This window comes from Tachypleus tridentatus, unplaced genomic scaffold (assembly GCF_004210375.1).
Source record: "Tachypleus tridentatus isolate NWPU-2018 unplaced genomic scaffold, ASM421037v1 Hic_cluster_2, whole genome shotgun sequence".
Lineage (NCBI taxonomy): Eukaryota > Metazoa > Arthropoda > Merostomata > Xiphosura > Limulidae > Tachypleus > Tachypleus tridentatus.
In genome coordinates, this window is record NW_027467782.1 from 28,472,975 (window position 1) to 28,488,375 (window position 15,401).

Sequence of the window (15,401 nt, forward strand, 5' to 3'; positions counted from 1 at the left end):
AGTGTACTTATTGTTTCGGTCACATAGACACAGATATGCAAGCCGTGTCCTTTACGTTATAGTAAGGCTAGAAAATATTATATAATGCTGCAATTGTTAATACATGGCGTGTACAATGCTGTTTTATTATTAATTGTGCTTTTAGTGCGTTATTTTAGTAAATTTTGGATAATTATATCTGTAATATAACAGAACTGAGATTTGCGGAGAAGAAATCCAAGTGTGAGTGGAAGAAATGAATCTTGAGTGACATGTTGCACTTCATTGTTTTGTATGCTTTGAGAAGTTTGTCTACCAGCTGAATGTAATGTGAAGCTCTGTAATTGCCAAGAAAATTGTTAACAACGTCTTTGAAGGCTTTCCAGGCAATCTTTTCTGGCCCAACCATCAGATCTTCGAACCGCTTGTCACTCATAACATGTCTGATCTAAGAGCCAACAAAAATGCCCTCTTTGATCTTGGCCTCAGTTATTCTTGGGAACATCTGTCTTAAATAACGAAAACCTTCACCTTCTTTGTTCATTGCTTTCACGAAATTCTTCATAAGTCCCAATTTTATGTGAAGAGGAGGCAAAAAATTCTTTGCCGGATAGACAAGTGGTTCATGTGCCACATGTTTCTGTCCTGGAACTAACTTTTTACAGAGTAGCCAGCTCTCTCTAGAATAATGTAACTCTGGCACGACTGTCCCATTCACAGATGAAACAACAGTACATTGTATAGCCGAGCTGCAGTCCCAGTAACAGAGCAATGACTTTCAGATCTCCACAGATATTCCAGTTGTACTTGCTGTACTGGATGTGGTTCAGCAACATTTCCATGTTCTCATAGGTTTCTTTCATGTGTGCTACATAACCAACAGGTATTGAAGGGTGAACGTTGGCATTGTGTAACAGAACAGCTATGAGGCTTAACAATGAAGAATCAATAAAAAGACGCCACTCTTGCGGGTCATGGTCACAACCCAAAGTAGAGAACAATCCTTTGATGTCAACACAGAAACAGAGACTGTTAATTTGTGCAAAGAATTTGGTTATATCATCTTGGCGGCTTCGAAAATCAGAAATTTTTGTACCTGGTGACAGTAAACACCGTTCCTGCAGTCTTTAACCTAACAATTCGGCTTTTGCTTTTGACAGACTCAAATCTCAAACCAGATCATTTAATTCTGACTGTGTAATGAGATGTAGATCGCCTGAGGAGCATGGTTAAAAATCCAGATCAGTGTCACTACATTGCAGTTTCTTCATCTGGTTCGTCTAAGGTCCATTCCTCTGGTAGTTTTAGAATTGGAATACTGTCGTCATGTGGCAGTGGTCTCATTGCTGAAGGCAGATTAGGGTATTCAATTGACTTTGCCAAAAACAAGACACGTTAGTCAAACAGAAGTAACAGTCCATCACATGGTCTTACTGTTCTCGCTATATCACTGGGACAGCAAACGACATTGTCTTTTGAGTGCCTCTGAGCCAGGCTCTCAGACAGACAGCACATGTTGCACAACAAATGTGAGGTGCTCATTCCTGGTCTTGATCACCAATTTTACTGCCAAAGTACAGAAGATATGCTTTCTTCACAAGAGCAGGCATTAAGCATCTCTCATGAACAAGCAGAAATTTGCCACAAATACAGAATGTATTGTGGCTGTTACGACATTGACAAGATATATTGACCAACACCAATCATCCTGTAAAACGTCTATAACATCTAACATGCTTGTTATAGTGCTACTGAGGTAATGCTATATTCTGAAACAATATGTACATACTATAAGGTCTATAATAATCCAATGAGCAGCATCTGCATATGCAAAGTCACTTTTATAGACTGCTGGGACAGTGTCAAGCTGGCTCTGGCCTGCCTGGGCTGCACACTTCCAGAGAACAGCTTCCAACCTGGCCTGATTTTTCATGCCTGGACATGCCCAGACTGCACAAAACATTGTTCATAGGTCTCTTACAGAAATGAAAATTTTTAGACACAAATATAAGACAAAACTGAAGATTTCGATAAAACGGTACGTGATGGGCAAATTTGAATGTGATTTTCATGATCAGCAGCCAAAAATCTATAAGGAATACCCAACTGTGTTCAAGAAGCAAAACCTTTGTTGTGCAGTGGAATCAGTTCCAAAGAAATTTCACCATCAACAGCTGTGATAAGTAGCCATATGAGGGGGGGAGGCAAAAACAGAAACAGGAGAGAAGTAATCTGAAGCTCCCATGGACCAATTAGCATAAAATTAAGAAATCAACAGAAGATTGCAGAGGAGCAGTCTAAGCCCAGGTTCAAGAAGTTATGAACACCACAAAGATCAGGTTCTTAAGTAATTGGGAGAGATGAAGGTTCTGGATATAAGAGAAAGGGATGCAGACACAAACACTAGGAGATCACAAAATAAATAAACCAGGACAAAACATATAGCAGAGGAAGAAATGGAAATCAAAGTGGCAAACAAATAATAGATATCTTCACTAAAAGTAATAGGATTATAATGGAAAGCTTCAAGGAGGAGGAGAAGGGTGGATATAGAGAGGAAAAAGGTATGGTAAAGATAAACAGAAATGAACAGATACTTAAGAAGAAAGAGGGCAATCTTGAGTAGAAAGAAAAGATAAAGAGACTGGGAATCACAAGATATAAAAGAACAATGGCCCAAGGCCATAGCAAAGCATGAATACAAGAAAAATGTAAAACAATACAGAGTTGGAACAGAAGAAAGTACACAATGTAAAACAAACATCATGATATAAAGGTAAAAAAAAAAAAAAAAAAATATTTCATACCTGATTCATAACCTTAGCATATAGAAAAAGAGGAAATATGGTACAAAAACAAAGTTGCAAACAAGTAGATGTAACAAAAGCAATATAGCACTTAAGAAAAAAAAAAAGCAGTATTTATTTGACTAAGCTGACTAGAAACTCAAAAAGCATGGGAACAAACAAGTTTGAACACAAGCAATACTGAAGAAAGTAAGTTTATGATCATATACTAAAGTGCAAAAAACTACAGAATTGTAACAATTATGTCACAGGCTGGCACAATATATGCAGACACGTATAGGCATTTGAGTTTCTTCAAGACTCTTTGGCAGGTACATCCATGGCAGTTACACGTGAGGTAATAGCTCTTAGTGATACAAACAGTTAAGCAGCATTTCTATTTTCAGTTACTTCAATATTTAATTAATCAGACCTAAGGTTAAACTGACTGCCACAAATATTATAAACTAATCACAATTAAAGGTTTTTGAGTATTACTATTGTTGATTATTTCAACTACACAGTAATTGAAATATTACCACCAAGCTCACCTTCCTTGTTTTTATTATGCAAAGCTACTAAGACTATCTACCATTGTTACTAATTGTTAGTTGCTAACCTGTAGACAAGCACCTGGCTGGCAACATCCACTGTCAGACAGACAAACAGCGAAAGAAAGTGTCTGTGTGTGTGACCTGCTGACCAAAAGAAAGACAACTCTTTTTGGCAGTACTCACTGCTAGCCTTTGATTTCATTGGACTCTTGAAAGGCAAACAGTTTTTTATTGCTTTTATGTATCATAGTTTGAAGAACACTATTAATCAATTAATGGGGCCATCAGTTAATTAATTAGAAAATACCACTAATCGCCCAGCTCTAAATATTATACACTGTTTTTTCTTCAAAACAGTTTGGAATGCAAAAATAATGCAAGCCTAAATAAAAATGTCAATTAGTTCCTCTAAAATAATGAGAAAACAAATATAAGATGAAAGTAAGAATGTCCTTCAGTAATGTCAGAAAACTTTATTTTAGTAGAAATACAGCAATATAAGCTAAATATACGAGTGTGTTGGACTAAGAATTCTTCTAAAGTAGATATCTCTGACTTGTTAGCAATATATTCAAAAAATAAGCAACAGTGTGCACTTCACTTAATTTCAAAATGGTAAACATATTTTGAACAAGTGAAACATATGTACAAATATTCCTAACACTATGGAGGTCATAGCTATATCTTAAACACCATATAGTTTTTATTTTTGTCAAAAGTGTACTTAGACATATTCAGTTGCTTTGGAATTCAGTTGATAAGTCAAACTTATTTACTCTATTTCTATCACCAGACTTTACATATATGGTTCACTTACACTGTCATTGATTTATCGCAGTTGTATCCTGTACATCAAAGATCATCTGTCCTTTGTCAGAGTCCACTCAGTCTGGTTCAGTTACTTTAGAGCATTCTCTACCAAGATAACATTCTTCTCACTCTAACATATCAACTTTTACTCCACAATTAACTTCACATTTAAACTTCTCCTTCCTGTACTTTTTTTTATTGCTTCTATTCACACATTTATCACTCAGAGCTTCTTGAAATCTCTATACCATTGACATCAATAAATTATAAACACAGCGTACAAGTCTTACAGAGTAACTTAACCAAGCTTGTCATAACTATCACTTGTAAAAAAATTGCTTTTAACCTTCTTGTTATAAAATAACTAAACACTTATGAAATATTCAGAATAAATCAATAACACCTATACTAAACAATCTCTTATACCTGACAAGTAGGACTCAATTTTAAGGAAACTTCCAGGTTGTCCTAAGGGCAATCTGACCTGCATCAAAGGCTGTACAGAAGGCTGTATTGTTTGTCAGAAAAACATAAGCTCTCAAAAAATATTCAATTACAAGAATATTGATGTACAAAGACCCTAAAAAAGATCCAATTATGAGAAATTTATAATATTTGTATCTTATTTATTTAATTAATTCAAAAGTACAATTAATATTTAGTTGGTAATTTTGCATCAATATTCAACTAATTTTATGTCTTGTTTTCTGGGAAGTTTCATTACATTGGCCTCCAGGTAATGTACAAGCTGTAATAAAATTAGGTGTGTATTAGAATTCTCACACATACTACTATACCTAAAATGCACACAATACTTGAATGTCAACAACCTACAAACACACCTATGATGTGTGTTGTCTTTCATACTCATAGTTTGTACCAACTTGGAGAGATGCAAAAGTAGCCTTATTTTATTTACTGTTATTTCATTCTTACTGATGAAAACTCAAACTTTTTATTGCAGTTTTTATTATTAAGCTCTATATAATTCATGGATTTTCCCATTTTTCTCATGGTAGCTAGGTCTTCTGTACTCTCTAATCTCAACTGGTTATATCCATCTCAAGTTAGCTATAGGCTTATAGATACATAGCACTATGTAGCAATATTTTTACCTTTTCTTGTTCCTGGGCAGAAAGTGTTATTTCCCAATTGCTAATGTGTAAAGTGAATGGAAAAGACCTATTTTTCTCTTCAAACTTGCTTGTGGCCTGGGAGCATATGACAAAAACATGATGGGAGACTACATTTGGGGTGATATGTGAAAGTGATTTACATTACAGTTGCAAACCTCAAAAAACTACTCACTTCTAAACATTTTTGTATATCTTTAGCATAAATACATGTAAATCTTGATTCATATGTTATTTTATTTAAACCTTGTGTAAATAACAATGTGCAAATTTGCTCATTTTTACATAGAAAATAGATTAATTTTTAAATTTCATTATCCAGGTCACAAAAGCAAAGTTTGAAAGGAATAATGGCCATTTTCTGTACTTTTACAACATACGCAGTTAAGAAATAACATATACTATCCAGAAACAAAATTTGTATTACACGGTGTAATCGATAGGAGGTCAATGTTTCAACTCTGTGGTATTTCTGGGTGTTTCAAATGTGTTTCAAGTATTGAGCACATAAAGGCAATAAGGATATACATTCACAAGGGCATAAAAATAACTGTACACTAATGATTGACTCAGAAGAGAGATATGTTAAAAAACGTTCCTGTTTATGCTAACTTCAAATGTCTCTATAAAGTATCAGAGTCACATCTTTACTTTAACTGCAGATTTTCTCAAATTAGTACTTGTGTGCTTCATTCACCATTACATTCCTCAATTTAATATAAATAATTTGTGACTGGTAGTAATAGTTCAAACTCCAATAGCTAGCCTACCTGGCCTGCCCATCACAACTGGCACAGATTTGGAGCAACTAATGACAGGTTGGTTAGAGTAAAGAAAGGAGTAAAAGTAAAAAAAGTTAGCCGAAGGTACTATAAGTACTTTAAGTAATATGTAAGTTTAAATAAGTGAATGTGGCTACTGCTGGTGTAGATACTTTTACAGATGAGGGTAATGTTAAAGCTGCAGCAGATTAACCAGCACAATTAAGTGCACCTGGAACTATGCATTTAATGGGCTCGATGAGGATGTCAAAAGTTATAGGATACTTTGAATGTAGCTGTCAGAATATCCAAATATTTTGAAACTAAGAACCACAGGAGAAGCAAAACATTTTATTAAAGCTTATGATGAACTGTGTGAGAATCAGACTTTCAGTTTTTAGCACAGAGATTAACAGAGGAATACAGAAAGTGAAAAATACCAAATACAATTTTGACACAAGTAATTTAACTCAATAGCAAGGTAAGTCAGTTCAAGCATTTGGGCACAAGTTGCAAGAATTGGGAAATAAATTACATAGAGTATACAGGTAACTAAATGAAATAATGATTCAAAACACAGTAAAATCTAATTATGAGGTTTACTTAGTAATACAGCTAGCAATCATGTAAATTATCCACAATGATGAGAAAACCCACTTGTAAAGAAAATTATATATTTAAAAATGGCTGGTATGGGCAGAGAAAGAGGAGTGAACAACGTTTCAACCATATTTGGTCATCGTCAGGTTCACAAAGAAAAAAAGGGTTACTGACCGGTAGCTGACCACATGCTTGAAGGCAGTTGGATAATTGAGTGTGGGAGTATGGAGCACGTGCTTAGATGTTGGATATATTTATTAATATAGGTATAAAGGTGTTCCATCAAACTACAAAAAAACTGAATTCCTAAAACTTAACAATACATGACAAGGTCAGAGGTAAAGATAAGAGGTATTCATAAAGAAATCCATTGAATAAGAATGCATGGAGAAATGCAACCCTAACAAGAAGTGATAACGGTATGAAAACAAGAGTACAGTAAGTGATAATAGAATACGGTAGAATATGATAAAAAATGCAACCTTTAAAACAGGGAAATAATAATTCAAACCCCCCAAATGACTCCACACTTCTTGTTGGCATTAGCAACAGAGAAGGACAGCATAATGTTAAGAACACTAACAGACAGGCACAAAAAGTAAGATAGATTGGGACTCTATCTTAGGAAATGTGTAAATAGAGCATAAACAAGGTTTTATAACACTGTTAGAAGTGCATAGAAATACATTTGTAGAAGAAGGTAAACAGAATGGTCATACAAATAAAGTTAAACAGAATTGTGTTGAATGACAATAAACCTATAGCACAGAGACTCTATATAGTGCCTGAGGAGCACAGAGTTGAATTACAAAAGTGTGTAAAACAGATGGTCAAACATGGAGTAATAGAGGACAGCAGTAGTCCATATCCATCCCCAACTGTATTAGTTCCAAAGAAGGATGGAAAAATAAGGCTCTATGTAGATTTTAAGAAAGTAAATGGAGTAACAGTCAAAGACACTTATACATTATCTAGTATCCAAAAGACACTAGATAGGTTATGTAATAGTAACTACTTTTTATCTATTGATTTACAAAGTGGATATTAGCAGGTAGAAACAGAAGAGGAAGATTAAGTTAAAACTGCTTTTGTGTTGCCTTCAGGTAAGTATCAGTTTATTAGAATATCCTTTGGTTTATATAGTGTTCCTTCAACATTCAAAAGATTAATGGATTTTCTGTTATCATGGTTGCAAGATTCATAATCCTTTTGCTACTCAGATGATATTACAGTGTTCACTGCAAGTTCTGAAGAACACTTAGAATGGTTAAGGTATGTATTTGATAGATTCCAAGAAGCAAACTTGTAGATAAAGCCAAGTAAATGTCAGTTTTTGAATAACAGTAGAATATCTAGGTCATTTGGCAACTGCAGATGGTTTAAAACCTTGTCCTAAAAGTGAAGAGGTTTGTAAGAATTATCCAGTGCCAAAAACAGTAAGAGATATTCATGCACTTCTAGTATTTGACAGAAAGTTTATACTACATTTTGCATTGTTGGCAAAACTCTTAACTGAGGTAATCAAGAAAAAAAGAATTTCACTAGACAGATAAAACACAGGAAGCACTTGAGAAATTAAGAGATGCTTTATTAAAGGTACCAAATTTAGCTACCCAGATTTAAGTAAATAAATTATTTATCCTAAGCACAAATACTTGAGGTTTTGCTATAGGTACAGTATTATCACAATTAAATGAAAATTGAAAAGAACATCCTATAACATATCAGAGTGGACAGTTATGGAAAGCTGAAATAAATTATTCAGTCTCAGAACAAGAATGCATGGAAGTAAAACTTTCTATTGTTATCTGTGTGGTAGGAAGTTCACCATCATTACAGATCAGGCAATATTAAGATGGTTAATGACATTAAAAGATTCCACCTCTAGGCTAGCCAAATTGTCATTATTATTCCAGGATTATGATATTTAAATAAAACACAGACCAGATAGAAAACATTCTAATGTAGAAGCTCTGAGTAGAATTATAGAAGGAAATCCAAAAACTAAAGAAAAACAGTCTAGTAACAAAGTAAGAAAAATAAAAACAGAAAATGAGGACAATTTAGAAGTAATTTGGTATTTTGATCATACAATTAGCGAGCAAAAGAAATACGAGTAATAAATAACTTAAGGAACAATGTATTACAGGGAGAAGATACAGAATACACATTAGAATCAGATATGTAAAAGCACTGATAATGACAGATCTTTACTGTACCACAGTTTAAAATTTACAATTATGAAAACATTTCATATCACGCCATTTGGAACACATTTAGCTCTTGCAAAAACATATAGTAGGATAAATAAAAGCTTATTTTGATTAAATATGCAAAATAACAATAAAGATTATTGCAATTCGTGCAATAAATGTCAAAGACAAGACTGTACTTTAAAAACACCCCCACACAACAAATGCTAAGTTTAACCATGCCTTTTTAATTAATAGCTATGTATATTTTAGGTCTGTTTCACACATCACATGCAGAAAACAAATATATGTCATTAGTTGCAAATTACTCAACTAGATTTCTAGAAGCAATATGCTTGCTTGATCGAAAAGAAGAAATGATCACTAAGGCATCTGTAAATAACATAGTAGTTAGGCATAGTATACCCCAATATTTACTAACAGATAAAGGTGTAACTTAATTTCTAAGTTATTGTAGGACATTTGTAACTTGCTTTTCATCCAACTGTTAATGGGTTAGTGGAAAGATTCAATAGAAATTTATTACATATGATCTCTCAATACTGTGAAAAAGATCAGAAAATGTGGGATGAGCAGGTTTCTTTACCTTCATTAGTATACAGAACAGATGAAAATAAGTTTACTCAAGAAAGACCATTCTTTCCATTACATTAACTCCTAGGAAAGTGAATTATGCATAACATTATAATTACAAGGCAGAACTATTACAGTGAATGTTGATTTGTTTGTTTTTTTTAATTTTACGCAAAGCCACACGAGGGTTATCTGCACTAGCTATCCCTAATTTATCAATTTAAGACTAGAGAGAAGGCAGCTAGTCATCACCACCCACCACCAACTTTTAGGCTACTCTTTTATCATTGAATAGTGAGATTGACCATCACATTATAATGTTCCTATGGCTGAAAGGGCAAGCATGTTTGGTGTGACGGTGATTCGAACCCACGACTCTCAGATTATGAGTCGAGTGATTTAACCACCTGTCCATGCTAGATCTACATTTAATGCAGTTGGCATTCGACTTAGCTAATGAACATTTAACAAAAGCCACTGAGCACACAGAGAAACAAACAAATAAGAACACTAAAACTAGTGACATAAAACCAGGGGATAAGATATTGTTACATACCCCTATTAAGAAAGGAAACACTAAACTTGAAAATTTTGAAAAGGTCCTTTAAGAGTTCTTAAACAAATGATTCACCAGATTTAAAAGCTTATGGGAAGAGTACACAGTTGATATATGTTAATACATTAAAGAAGGTAAAAAGATATAAACCTTACTAGTATGAACTACAACTGATGAAACCTAGGCAGATAATCAAGATGAGAATCTAGAAATAAAAACTGAAGATTCAAGTGAGCTTGATTTATCTTGTGATGAGGAAGAAATAACTAAGGCAGCTAGAAATACCAGAGTTAGAGGATGCTAATAACATATTATGTGATGAAGTTATCATAACAGATGACTCAAGTAGTACTGTTGATAATGATGTTAGTGTTTCAGTACTTGAAGATAATGTTTCAGGTACCCCAGCGATGACACAAGGTGATACAATTACCCACGATTATAACTTTATACCATGTGGTCCTGTACGAGGTCAGCGAGAAATGATTCCTACACCTACAGAGAAATGAGCGATTGTACACAGACCTAAACATGATGATGTAGTTAGTGTTAACTCAAATATGTGAAAAGATAGTGTATGAGACAATTATTTTTATGCAAACGAATAGTAGACATATCTACAGGTTCTCCAAGATCATTGTGCTATTGATGTTTAGAAATATTGCTGGAAAAAATGTAAGTATTGTTCTGCTAGAGAATAAGATGGGTATGATTTTTCTTGAAGAAGGAAACTATATTATCAGGAGACAAATGGATAGTTGTCAAAGATATACCATTCTCACAGAACTGTTAATTCGGTTATGACAGGAACTAGTAGCATTTGAAATTTCATTCAACGTAAATACTCGACAGAGGTTTGGAAAATATGATATCGTATGATAAGTCAGAGAACAGCTATATGTTTAGCAAAAACCTTACAGGAAGGACTGATTAAGAATTATAAGACATTAGTTAGATGATATCTTGTTGAGATAGAGGATCTGTTACCAGAGTTGAAATATATTAAATATAGTGTTCTGATTTCTGATCAGACTCAATAAAAAACACGGTTTAATAACTACAGGCAAAAGTGCTTTATTTGGAACCATAACCAAAGACAATGTATATAAATTAAACAAGAAAATAGAACATTAGAAACAGATATTTAGAGAATTGATTAATTTAATAGGTGAATAGGCAATATAATGAATTCAATAAATCAGACACCTGAGTTACATGACCAAGATATTAGGAAATTTTCTACAGCACTACTAAACATTACTAATGCTTTGAAATTTACCAGGGTAAGACAGACTAAGCCTCATAAGGCAGGAACTGAAATATTAGTTTTCAATTCTAGGATTCAGAATAATTTACAATAGTTATCAGTTGCAGTAACAAATAAGAGGATGAAGTTAGCTAATTAGTACAAGCTTTATATGTAGCTGCAGGTAGGAAGTAGAATTTACACTTTATACTCCCAATTAAATTAGAGAAAATATTAAACAAAATTGAAAGAAGGTTACTCACACACATACAGTTTGTAACTCCTACACACAGTAAAGATATTCACATGTATTATACTGGGGCTGATGTAAAAACAGCAGCACACTAAGAATGTTTATAGAGGTGTCTTTGAAAGCATCCAAGAAAATGTTTAAATTGTACAGGATCATTCCCTTACCCATAAAATATTAAACCACTAGTTAGCTTTAACTATAGAAAATGAAAACCCATACATTTCTGTTTCAAATGATTGGAATACTTATTTAGAAATAACATAGGAATATACGTTGAAATGTATAAAAGGTCCTATTGAAGTATGTAACCCTAATTCCGGAATCTATTCAGTTCCCATGACTTGTGATTATGCTTGCAGAAATTTAGGTTGGAATAGCTGAGTTATGTAAAAAGAGAGTAATTATCTCTAGGCCATTTTATTTCTATAAAACAAAGACCCCAAGAACATAATTGTTTAATGTAAAAGATGAACTTACCCTAAATCTAAAGTGGTATACCCTAAATCAAACATAAATCAATTTGATTACCAGACTAAAGCAGTTAAATTAAGGAATAATGGATACTTTAGATTGGCTAGAAATTGTTCCATTCATGACCAAAGGATTACATTACCATCTAGTTTTAAAAGTAAAACTAAGTATGCAGGAATCCTGTTAAATATAAAAATACCCAACTGGAAAGAACTGTTAACTATAAAAGAAACACAGAGTATAAATGTAGGTTCAGACCTTAAAGAACTGGCAGGCATTTTAGAGATCTCAAACTTTCCCACTACAAAAATAGGTTTAAGTATTTTGACAGCATGTAGACCATTCGAGAGCCACAGCAGAAAAAATTAGGTTAAATAAGTGTGTCTAATTTAATGATGATAACATTATGCTTCGTAGTGGTACTAGTAAATATAGTGTTATACACTGCTGGCCAAAATTTTAAGGCCAATGAACATAAAGAAAAAATATGCATTTTGCATTGCTAGACTCAACCACTTATTTGAGTAGAGCTTCAAAAGATGAAAATAAGAAAAGGTAAAATAAAAATAAAAAACCTTTTTAGCATTTAATAGGGAAAATGTGAACACTATGAAATTAGCCAAAATACCAGCTGGGCAAAGTTTAAGACCATACAAAAATAAGTCCTAAACAGGATAGGAAATGCCCAACAAGAGATCTCAGTAGTGAGTTGCACAGTTGCCATTGCGAATAATTGCAAACATTTACTTTGGCATGGTCGATATAAGCGTTTGCAGAAGGCTGGCTGGAATGTTTTTCCAAGTGTTGAAGATGGCTTCACGAAGATTGTCCACGGTTTAGAATTGACATCCATTTCTATAGACTTCCCTTGCTATCGACCCCCAAACATTTTCATTGGGATTCAATTTGGATGAACACACTGGATGGTCTAAAAGAATCACGTTATTTGCTATGAAAAAGTCCTTTATCCTGCAGGCATTATGGATTGTAGAATTGTCCTGCTGAAATATCCAGTCAATTTCACACAAGCGAGGCCCTTCAGTCAATAAGAATGCTCTCTCCAATATGCTAATGTAGCCAGCTGCTGTTAGAGGCCCTGTATAACCTGAAGCTACACTGTAACATGGAAGGAGAAAGCACACTAGATCATGATGGAACCTTCTCCACTGTTTCATGTAGGAAATGTTTCCAGTGGGATATCCTTATCATGCCAGTAACATTGGAAGCCATCTGGACATCCAGGTTAAATATTTTCTCATCAGAACAAAACCTTCTTCCTCTTTTCTACGTGCTATGTTTGGTGCTTCTCAGCAGAGTTTAACCAAACTGTTTCGTGATGTGAAAGGAGGCGTGGCCTCTGAAGATGTTTGCGGTTTTTAAAACCTTTCTCTCGTAGATGCCATTTTATTGTTCTTGAGCTGCATTCTGCATTTGTAAGGGTCTCAATCTGGTTTAACAATCGGCTGGTGTCTTGCCAGACAACCCGTCGAATCCTTCTGCTTAACTCCGGTGAAATTTTCTTGAGCCGACCAATTGAAATTCTCATTCCATATCCCTCAGGTTCTTTTAAGAAATTTGCAACAGCAGTTTTACTATGCCCAATCTCACCAGCAATTGCACATTGAGAGAGACCTTGCTTTTGCTTCTCAACAATTCTGCTACATTCAAACTCTGTCAACTTTTTAGCCTTTGTCTTGTTTTTACCCAATATAATGCAGGAGATTTCAGTGGGAGATGTTGACAGTGCTAATGCTTGAACACAAATGACTAAATTTCATTTCATTTTGTGTTTACTGATTAACACTTCATTTCAGTATGGTCTTAAACTTTTGACCAGCTAGTATTTAGGCTAATTAAATAGTGTTCACATTTTCCCTATTAACTGCTAACAAAATTTTTATTTTTATTTTCCCTTTTCTTATTTTCATCTTTCTCAGCTCTACTCAAGTAAGTGGTTGAGTCTGACAACACAAAATGCGTATTTTTTCTTTATGTTCATTGGCCTTAAGATTTTGGCCAGCAGTGTATATGTTACCTAAGCAACTATCTCCAATGAAATTTTGGAGGGTAGATGGACTATGTAAATTCAAAAGGAAAACCAGAACAGGGTTGGGCAACAACATAAGGTTGTCTTAATCAGAGGCCACTTTGGTGGTTGAATTAGATGATGATGACTCATCTGAACTGAATGTAGTTTGATTTCTTATAGACTGATGACAAAATTCAAACTAGTTTAAACAGATGATAAGGTTAACTTATTATAAAGTGAACATTATAGAACATAATTACGAGGTAACTTTAACAGAATTAGAAAAAAAAAATCCTTTTGAGAATCAAGATGCAAAAGTTCAAGAATTCAGAGAGGCTTAAAATGAAAATTATATTGATGATGACAAAAAGATTGAGAGCCAAATGTTAGGAAAACAAGAATAGTTAGCTGGATATGATAGCAAAAAAGGTTATGAAGCAACATTACCATACAAAACTTAGAGAGACCTGACACTCCAAGTTAATACAGACAACTCAAGTGGAAGTGTGTTGGGCAATGAATAAGGTGCAATTAAGATAACAAAGTGTACAAGTGAATTGCCACATCTTCAGTTTGTGATGATAAATCCAAGTGATTAGGAATCAGTTGTGATGCAGTGGGACAATGACAAGGAAGTAGATGAGATCGTGATTGGAAATGCTGTTATGTTGACCATGTTTGGGTTTCACCTAACCTTGAAGAATATAACTGCAGTCAAAGAAAAGACAAAGCCCCTATAACAAAAGTTGAAGGGTTCAGACAAGCAGAAGTATGTTTTGTGAATGAGTTGGCCATCAATGACATCTACACCAGATGGACCAAAACCTGGTTTTAAATACCATTCTCAAAGGGAAGTGTTATCTGGTAAAGACAACAGATACATAAAGTGGTGTATGACATACCTGCACAATTTACAATAGGGAGAAGGACAATATAACTTCCTGGGCTTATTTGGTATATAAATCAAACTTATACTAAGATATATTCAAAAGGACTGCAGAAGACAAAGCTTATCACTCAACTGACTGGTATAACATGTTTGAACCTTGAATGGATCCTTAATAGCTATGAATCAGTGTTTCATTTCTTTCACAAGTTCTGAAAACAAGAATATTAAGAGAAGAGAGAGTGACCAGAAGACCTGAGAAAGATGTTGATTGATTGTCATATGATGTAATAGTTAAATGATAGTAACCTATCTGTGAGATAGTGATGTTAATTTTTATGGTTTACTATATGAAGTAACTATAAAAGTATGTATGATATAAGAAAAAAGAAGCATGTTATTGATCATTATGATAATGCTCTTTGTGATTAAATATTATAGAATGTGATAACTGTTGTTGGACATAATCACAAGCAAAGTATGAATGATTAATGTTTATTGTTGCTAGTAGAAATGGAGTATATGTATATATGCATAATAAGGATCAATTT

General features: G+C 33.8%; 1 protein-coding gene across 1 annotated transcript in view; it reads left to right on the plus strand.

Annotated features, from left to right (window-relative positions):
- The window catches only part of LOC143243018 (uncharacterized), a 224,325-nt gene that overhangs the window by 108,551 nt on the left and 100,373 nt on the right, over window positions 1-15,401 (plus strand). The gene's annotated exons all lie outside the window — the stretch shown is intronic.